The sequence below is a fragment of the Spermophilus citellus genome (genome assembly GCF_964194105.1).
Source record: "Spermophilus citellus genome assembly, chromosome: X".
Taxonomy (NCBI): Eukaryota; Metazoa; Chordata; class Mammalia; order Rodentia; family Sciuridae; genus Spermophilus; species Spermophilus citellus.
The window spans coordinates 85465271-85473593 of record NC_138190.1 but is presented as its reverse complement, the minus strand read 5'-3'; the positions used below and the strand labels follow the sequence as shown (position 1 = coordinate 85473593).

At 40.3% G+C, this 8323-nt stretch overlaps 1 pseudogene across 1 annotated transcript; it reads right to left on the bottom strand.

Moving 5' to 3' along the window:
- Positions 1-4686: 4686 nt before the first annotated feature.
- On the bottom strand, positions 4687-8013 carry LOC308639474 (bone morphogenetic protein 15-like; annotated as a pseudogene). The gene is made up of 2 exons: positions 7995-8013; positions 4687-5540 (listed from the first exon to the last, which is right to left on the bottom strand). The product of its transcript is annotated as a bone morphogenetic protein 15-like (transcript).
- Positions 8014-8323: the final 310 nt, after the last annotated feature.

Sequence of the window (8323 nt, the reverse complement as noted above, 5' to 3'; positions counted from 1 at the left end):
GACCCCTGGAACCTGGTCGGGGGGGGGAGCTCTGTATACCATTTCTCATTTTTCTGGTTTTACATGATGTAGAATATCACCCATTTTGTTGTTATATAGGTTCATAGGGGTAGTAATGTCTGATTCATTCTACTGTCCCTCCTACCCCATTGCCCCTCCCCTCCCTTTTCTCCCCTCTACCAAATCTAAAGTAACTATTCTTCAGTAGCTCCCCACACTGTGAATTAGCATGGGCATATCAAAGAATATATTGTATCTTTTTTAAAGTCATAAATTATTTTGTAACTGGTTAAAAGAAACTCTTCGGTTATAACAATATAGTTGACACCCTAAATATATGTAACTAGGTGTATGTATGCATCTGAGAATTATGTCTGTTTAAGTCTTGTCTAAGTGTTATGTAAAAGTTTACAAAATGAAAGTTTTTGTAAGTTTACCAGCAAGATAACCAATAAGTGCTCTTTTATGCATTGTATCTTACATAGAAAGGCCACACTGTCATTTGAAAACCTGTCTTACATCTGTTTGCTTTAACTAAGTCAATTTCTGACCATTAACACTGTTTCCTCAGTGTATAAGATTTCAGGCTATCCTTTGATTTTTGTTAACCCAGGCAGACCTGTGACTCTTTGTTCACATACACTCTGGACTCTAAATTGTACTTTAAAAAAGTTAAACTTGGGTAAATGTAAAAGTTAGGGCAGCCCTTTGCAAAGGTGGTGTTATCCAAACTAAAAATCACTTATAGCAAAATCCTGGATTTGTCTATAAATAACACACTTAATTGGTATCTATTCATGTCCTTTGATGTTTTATAGCTGGATGAAGTTACCAGTTGTCAATAAGTTATATATAGAATTTTGTGTTACTCTTCAGAATGGAATTAGAATTAAAGTCCATTTTTGGAAGATAATGAGAGCCTGATCTGTGTAAAGGTGACACTGTAAACATGGAAGCATTTTGTATTTTTTTTTTTTTTCACAAAAGAAAGTCTTAGCCTGTCTTTGATTCAGGTGTCAGATGTAATATTGTATTGTTACGTGTGAAGAGCCGTGTCTTAACCTGAGCAAAAACTCTGCCTTCAACCATATTACATGTTAGAATGGCTCCAAACTAGGGTAGACATCAGCCCATTTAAAGTTGTGCCCAAAATATTGATTTTTGTTGTAAAGATTACTGTGATCTCAAACAGGGGATATAATATATAACTAAGATTCAAGATTTTTATAAAGTCATTTTTTCTTGATTCATAGCTATTACACAAACTGAATGTTTTTGCTCTTTTAATTTCATTTTGTATTTTCCTTGTAAAATTTATAAATATTGCCCAGTAGTGTTTTGCAGGGGCCAACTATTTGGTGGAATGGAAGATAAATTTTGCCCGATTCCTCAACTTTGCCCCAAGGTTCCAGGCCGAGAAGCAAGTTCAAATGTTTTCTCCTTTTGCTTTCATACATCAAATGGCATTCTGGCCTGTTCACCGAGTTTCTGGATTTTCCTTCCTGCTTTTCTTCTCTGACTAGATCTCTCTGGACAGACAGTTCCCCCACAGTACGCATGCACGTGCATGCATGCACACACACACTCCTCTACTACCATGTATAAACCTTCCTCTGAGAGGAAGGAGACAGAGTAGAGATCTCTTCAGATTTGAGAAACAATGCTGGTTGAAAGCCATATTTCAAAAAGAAAAGAGAAGCCATCACATCAATCACAACTTACCCCATTCTTCCAGTATTGTAGTGAGCTTTTTTGCCACTATCACTAAAAGACCTGACAAGAACAATTTTAGAGGAGGAAAAATTTATTTGGGGGCTTGGTCTATTTCGTTTATTTGGGGACTTGGTTTCAGAGGCCTTGGTCTACAGAGAGCCAGCTATGTTCCTCAGAGCTCAAGGACAGCTGAACATCACCATGAAAGTGTGGCAGAAGGAAGCGGCTCAAGACGTCCCTCCAGAAAGCAGAAGAGAGTGAGTTCTGCTCATCAAGGACAAAATAGATATCCCAAAGGCATGCCCCAGGGACCCACCTCCTCTAGCCACCAGCCTACCAGCCTATGGTTGACATTCCGTTAATACCTAAGGCTCTTCTAACCCAATCATTTCTCCTCTAAACCCAAACATTTATCTTCTAAATCTCATCTTACACATGAGGTTTTTGCAGGGGACCTCAATTACACTAACAGCCAGTGATTTTTTTTTGGGGGGGGGTTGATGAGTCTAAGCTTAATGGATAATAGGGCCAATTAACTGAGGACTCCACAAACAGATCATTTCACAGGTATTCAGAATTGAACGTTAGGAGATCAGGACTTTCTGCAAATACCAAAGAAACAAGAGACTGAACTCAGGATCTGGTCCTATAGCCAAGGTTTATCTTCAGGCCTGTTATGTATTTGTGCATAATCCAGGAAGACTGGGAAAATGACTGGACTGAGAGCCTGAATCTCCTCTCAGTTCAAATTGAAGTACATACGATTTCACAAACTGCCTTGTTCAGTAACAAAACTGCCACATTCTATTGACATTTGTAGCATGCTTTTGAAATGGGGCACAGATATTAATCATCTTAATTTATGTACAAAGTATATGCATAAATTGCATTTATTCCAATTAAAATTAGTGAACTATGTAAATATTGAGTTATTGTATCAGGAAGAATGCATCCCCCATAAAAATGTCACTGTTGGGTGGGATATAAAGCTCAGGGGTAGGCCACTTGTCTAGCACAGATGAGACCCTCAGAGTTGGATTTCCCACTCTGTAAGAAGTATTGTTAGTGTTCTGTGTTTCTGTTAATAACTTACTAGGTATTGGGGTCTGGCAATAGAGAACAGGGTTATGACATGGGTGAAACCCCTCAAAATGGGCTCCATCCTTTTTGCAATAGATAGTTATACTAGTTTATACTGAGGGAGAGCATGTAATGCTATGTGGACACCTACCTGAGTCTGGAGGGGCATGGGAGCTACCAAGATTAGAAAAAACAAAAACAAAACAGAACACCTTAGCTGATTCCTAAAGCTGCAGTAGGTAGATGGAAAAAGCAATATTAAAGAACAATTCCTTAAAGGGAAGAATAGTATTTATGTATGCTTAGGCTTGTGAGATATTCACTTGCAGCATATTTAATCTATCTAGAATTAACATTGAGAAGAGTGTGATAAAAATGAGTTAATTTATGATGGATAAGAAAGATAGGGATTAACATTTACAAACACATGTACCCACCCTTAATCAATCCCATCCCACCAAGAATGGTACTAACTTATTGAGGAAGAGTTGGGCAGAGGGAAAGACTTACCAGGCTTCCTCAATAGGGCATGTTGGTGAGTCATGTTCACCAGCAGTATGCCTTTAAGAAAGCAGAATTCTGAAGAGCCTTCAGACCTGCCCTCATAGGGACTAGAGATGAGATCCCAATCATAGCTAAAAGCCAACAAAGCAAACAAATTCCTTCCACCTGTTCTCCCAATTCCCCAAATATTCATGATCTTCTTCAGTAAAAATATATTTTTAATTATTATTAATGCATCATAATTCTACTCTGTTATTTTGCACAAATGCACAATATATTTTAACAATTTCATCTTCTTATATTTTACTTTTCCCTCAAGGTATTTGTAACACATCCCTATCCCATCATTTAAATACAGCATAGGAATATAGAACAGTCACAGCACAAACATCGGTTAGCCCACAACTGAGTTCCATTCATCCCCATCTCCCCAAGTCTAATGTCCAGAGCCCAAATGGATGTATGAAACAGGCAAGCTCAGAATGAAGTCAACTCTAGGCCTCTGCATGGCTCTCTCCCCCCTCCACCACAGTCCTCTCCTCCTCTCCTTCCCCAAACAGGCCTCCTGGTCTCTGAGCCACCAAGGAACTTTCTTTGGGTCTGATTACAAGACTTTAAACGTTATGTAGAAGAATAAACCTACTGCTCCATAGAAAGTTTGAAATATCTCCCTCATCCTAATCAGCAATGACAGCTTTTCTCCTCTTTACAACAAATGCTGGTTGTTTTGAAGCAATTGCCATCTCAGACAACTCCATGGTGATTCTTCCCTGTGGGCCTTTTCCCAGAAGCAGAGGCCGAGAGGAAAAGCCCTACATGTTTACATGAAGATTCCTATAAAGACGGTTACCTACAAAGTTCTCAAGTCCAATTAGAAAGTAGAAAGAGCTTAGACACAGGCAGTCTGGCTGGATAGGAGACATGAAACAGGAGACAGGAGGGCAGGAAGAGGGTACAAAAATCTCAGGCTACTAATACCACTCCAAATCTTCCAGAGCTTTAGAAGCTGAACACTAGCAAAAGTCCACCTTTCCCAGGCTTTGGTGGGACGCTTTATAAACTTCTATCAGCTTGGGCCAGTGACTTGACAAGGTCACAATAAAAATGACAAAATAGAGAGAACATCTCCAAAGGACCATCTTACCCAGACAGTAAGGGCCCTGACTAGTGGTCCAATTGTGCTGACCAATAATAGTGGTCAGATTTGTTCTAGTGACCAAATTTGACTAGGTCAACTGAGTAGATTACAAATGGGGGAAGAGACTAAAGAAACAATACTTAGGGCAAGGGATAGGACCTGTAGATTTAAGGTCACATACATCTTTCACATTGATATTTCCAGTCATTCTCCAATTACATGGACAACCCGAGCTAGCTGTTCGTGTGTCATTATCTACATGTACAAGACTGAGCAATCACACTGTCAAATTCCTTATACTGAATATTCCCAGTTTCCTCGATCAGAAGGATGCTCATGGGAGCATACTGATAAGGGACACAGGAGGGCTGGGGGACATTCTTGTCCACCAGCTCATTGACAAGGTTTTGAATGATGGCATGATTGGGGGAATTAAGACCATGGTGTAGTACCCGAGGACAGGATCCCTTACAGTAGTTTGGGGTATAGTGATGAGGAGCAATGATCCAATGATTCCAGCCCAGCTGCTGGAAAGTGACTTTAAAAGAATGAAGGGAACACTGATTATTTGCAGACCCATAATGTTTCTGGGAAGAGTCAGAAACCCTAGGCAGGATGCTGCCTGCTTGCCGGACCCTCCTCAAAAGAGAGGATCCCCTTTCTAATATTTCCTCTAGTCCTCTGGAAAGTTTAGCCTTCTGGCCACTTTTATGAGTGTCATTGAAATAGAGTAGCACAAAGGCAGTGTCCAAAGGTGAAGTGCCATTCCATTGGATCCCAGGAACCATGCTAACTTTTTGCTGCCGACACATAAAGTAGAGTCTTAGGACCCTGTGATGCTTGTGATTCCAGAGTGTCTGCAGAATGTGTTGTGCAATGTCCATCTCTGTCCAGGCTTTAGATGTCAGACAGAGAAGGCTTTGAGGAATTTCTTCCTGAAGGAAAGTGGTTGGTTGGGCTTTGTTGTCCCAGGGCTCCACATGGCAGGATAAATTAAAGTGAGCTAGGTGGAGTTGTTGACAATAAACCACAGTGGCTCTGACTAGTTAGTACACTTCCCGCTTTGGTCCGAGAGGAAAGTCCAGGGTTTGCATATGCCAGGAACCTGCACACATAAGACAGAACAGGGTTAGGGGATTAGAGTCTTGTCTGGATATTGAGCCTGAAAATCCTTTACAAAACTGTTCAAGAGAAACACAGCTGTAATCAGCCTGAAATTAACTCAAGGTAATAATATCTATCATTTGTTGAACACTTATGAATGTATGAGATGCTTTATATTTATAAACTCTTGAATCTTCAATGGTCTTATGAGATACTTATTATTCCCATTTTGCAGACAAGGAAATTGAGGCTCACAGAAGCTATGTCAAAGGACACACACCCAAGTGCTGGATGTATCTCAGTGGTGAGAGTACTTTTGCCTAGCATATGTAAGGCCCTGGGTTCAATCCCAGCACCATAGAAACCAAAACTATGAAGGACACATAGCCAGTATATGGTAAAGTTAAAATTTGAACTCAAGCTGGTTGCCATTAAGAAAATAAACTGTACCAATGGCCAAGAAGTTGGTCAGGGAAGGGAGGAGGTAAGGGAAAAGGAAATATGGTGAACGAAATTGACCAAATTATGTCATGTCCATGTAAAATGTGTCATAATGTATCTATTATGTATAACTATAGTACACCAATACAAATTAAAAATAAAACACTAAAGAAAGTAATTTTGTCTCACTTTTAGATCACTTTACAGTTCTAGACTTGGGGGAAAAACTCAAGCATAGAAGAGTTTAGAAGATCAATTATATTATTGACTAATAAGGTGACCAAAAGACATGTTGAGACATACATGGATTAAAGGTCCTTATTTCAGATAGAATATGTGGCCTTTCATTTCTTAGGATTGGCTCTGATTGCTAACCCATGGGGAGGCTGGGGAGGGGAACAATAGAAATCCATTGGATTCAACAAAGGGGAAGGAAGGGAAGGGGAGAAATAGGAAAGACAGAAGAAACTTGGTTATAACATTCCTAGCCTTGTATTTGTATACATGACCAGGAAAAACTCCACACAAGAGTGGGATCCTAAATAGAATAAGTTATATTTAATGTATGTATATTCTGCCAAAACATAGTCTACTGTCATGTGTAACTAAAAATAATAAAAGAGTTTAAAATATTTTAAAAAGTGTCCCAATTTCACAGCACTATACAGATACAGGTTTGGGGCAACAATTCAGTATTGGGTGTTATTCTGTCATTGTTTTAAATCCAGGACCAAGGCACCACAAAATAATTATGTCACTAGTGGGGACAGCTATTTTTGCCGTTTCCGTCTTTCAACAACTTCAAGAATTGCTTCTTGGGCTGGGGCGATAGCTCAGTGGCAGAGTGTTTGCCTAGCATGTGAGAGGCACTGTGTTTGATCTTCAGCACCACATAAAAATAAATAAAATAAAGGCATTCTGTCCATCTACAAAGACAAGAAGTTTTGTTTTTTTTTTTTAATTGCTTAAGTATCTTTTGGCCATTTCTCCTTTAACTCCCCATCTCTCCCTTTTCCATTCCTTTCTAGAAATGACTCTCCATTTTCCCCATTCTTTTTACCATCACTTCTCTAAATACCATCTCAAAAAGGCCTTGATCACCAATATTTTGTTTGCTGGCTAATCTATTAAAAACTACATGCCCCTTAGCAATTGAGAGATTTAATCCAAACTGTTGTGCTGACACCCAGTGGCCAAAGGGTAGGAAGGCTGGGCCTGCAGAGTTCCCAACTTGTGCTCCTCCCCCTCCTGGTAAAGGTCAAGAGCAAAGACTACAAAACCAGTTATCTCAAGAAAAGGTCTTCTCTCTCCTTTACAAACATCTTAGTAAGTATTTCCACATTAATCTATGTATTATTCATTCATCTAATCCTTCTCCACTGAATCCACAAGTCTGGGATTGTAATAGTGCTGGGGATTAAACAGAACTCTTTAATATTTTGATGTTCCAGAGTACTTCTAAAAGTTTGTATTCTAACTCATGCTAAACACACCCTCAGGATTGGGGCACTCACTAACCATCATTCACACAGGCCCAAGCCAGACCTATGTTTGCTTTCTTATGTTATTCCACACCCCCATCTTACAATAATCTTTCCTAGAGGCCCATCCATACACCTGCTCCACCCTGCCTGAAAAGGAACCCAACCCAAAGCTCTAGCAGGCTGTCTAGTGAGAAACTGCCCTTTCCTTTCAGACCTTGACCTCACCTGTTTCCTGAAGCAGGGTGGGGTTGCTGAGGATCAGAGCCAGGAATGGTCTGCTCAGAACTTTCCAGGGAAAGGAAGGACTCATACATCCCTTGTGACTGAATCTGTCATTTGCTTCTGTATCCATTCTAGAGGCTCTAAGATACCAGTATGCTTCATAGTCGGCCCAGAATATGTGCCTAATTGTAAGTATCCTACTTTTCAGCCTCACAGCATCAGTACAAACTTGACTTGGTCTGCTTTGTGCTGCAGTTAGGAATGGAATCTGGGGTCCTCCTCAGGTCCTCTGAGACCCCACCTCTCACCAGCCTCATATCCTGCCATATTCCCTGCAGTGCTCTCTAGACTCCAGCCACAAATAGGACATTCTTCCTTCCACCTGCTAGGCCTTTGCACACATTATTCCTTAAGCCCAAGTCAGGTGTCTCTCCACTCTTGTCATGTCTCCCTTCTTAAATGGCCTCAGCTCAAAGGTTCCCTCTTCAAAGGTACCTTCACATAACCCCACGGAAAGAGATGACTTCATTGCTATTCTCAATCATAACCTAGTTCATCATTTGACAACATTTGCCACAATTTGCCACTTAACTGCACATTTATCTCCCCACCAGAACACGTGCTCCAAGCCAGTAGC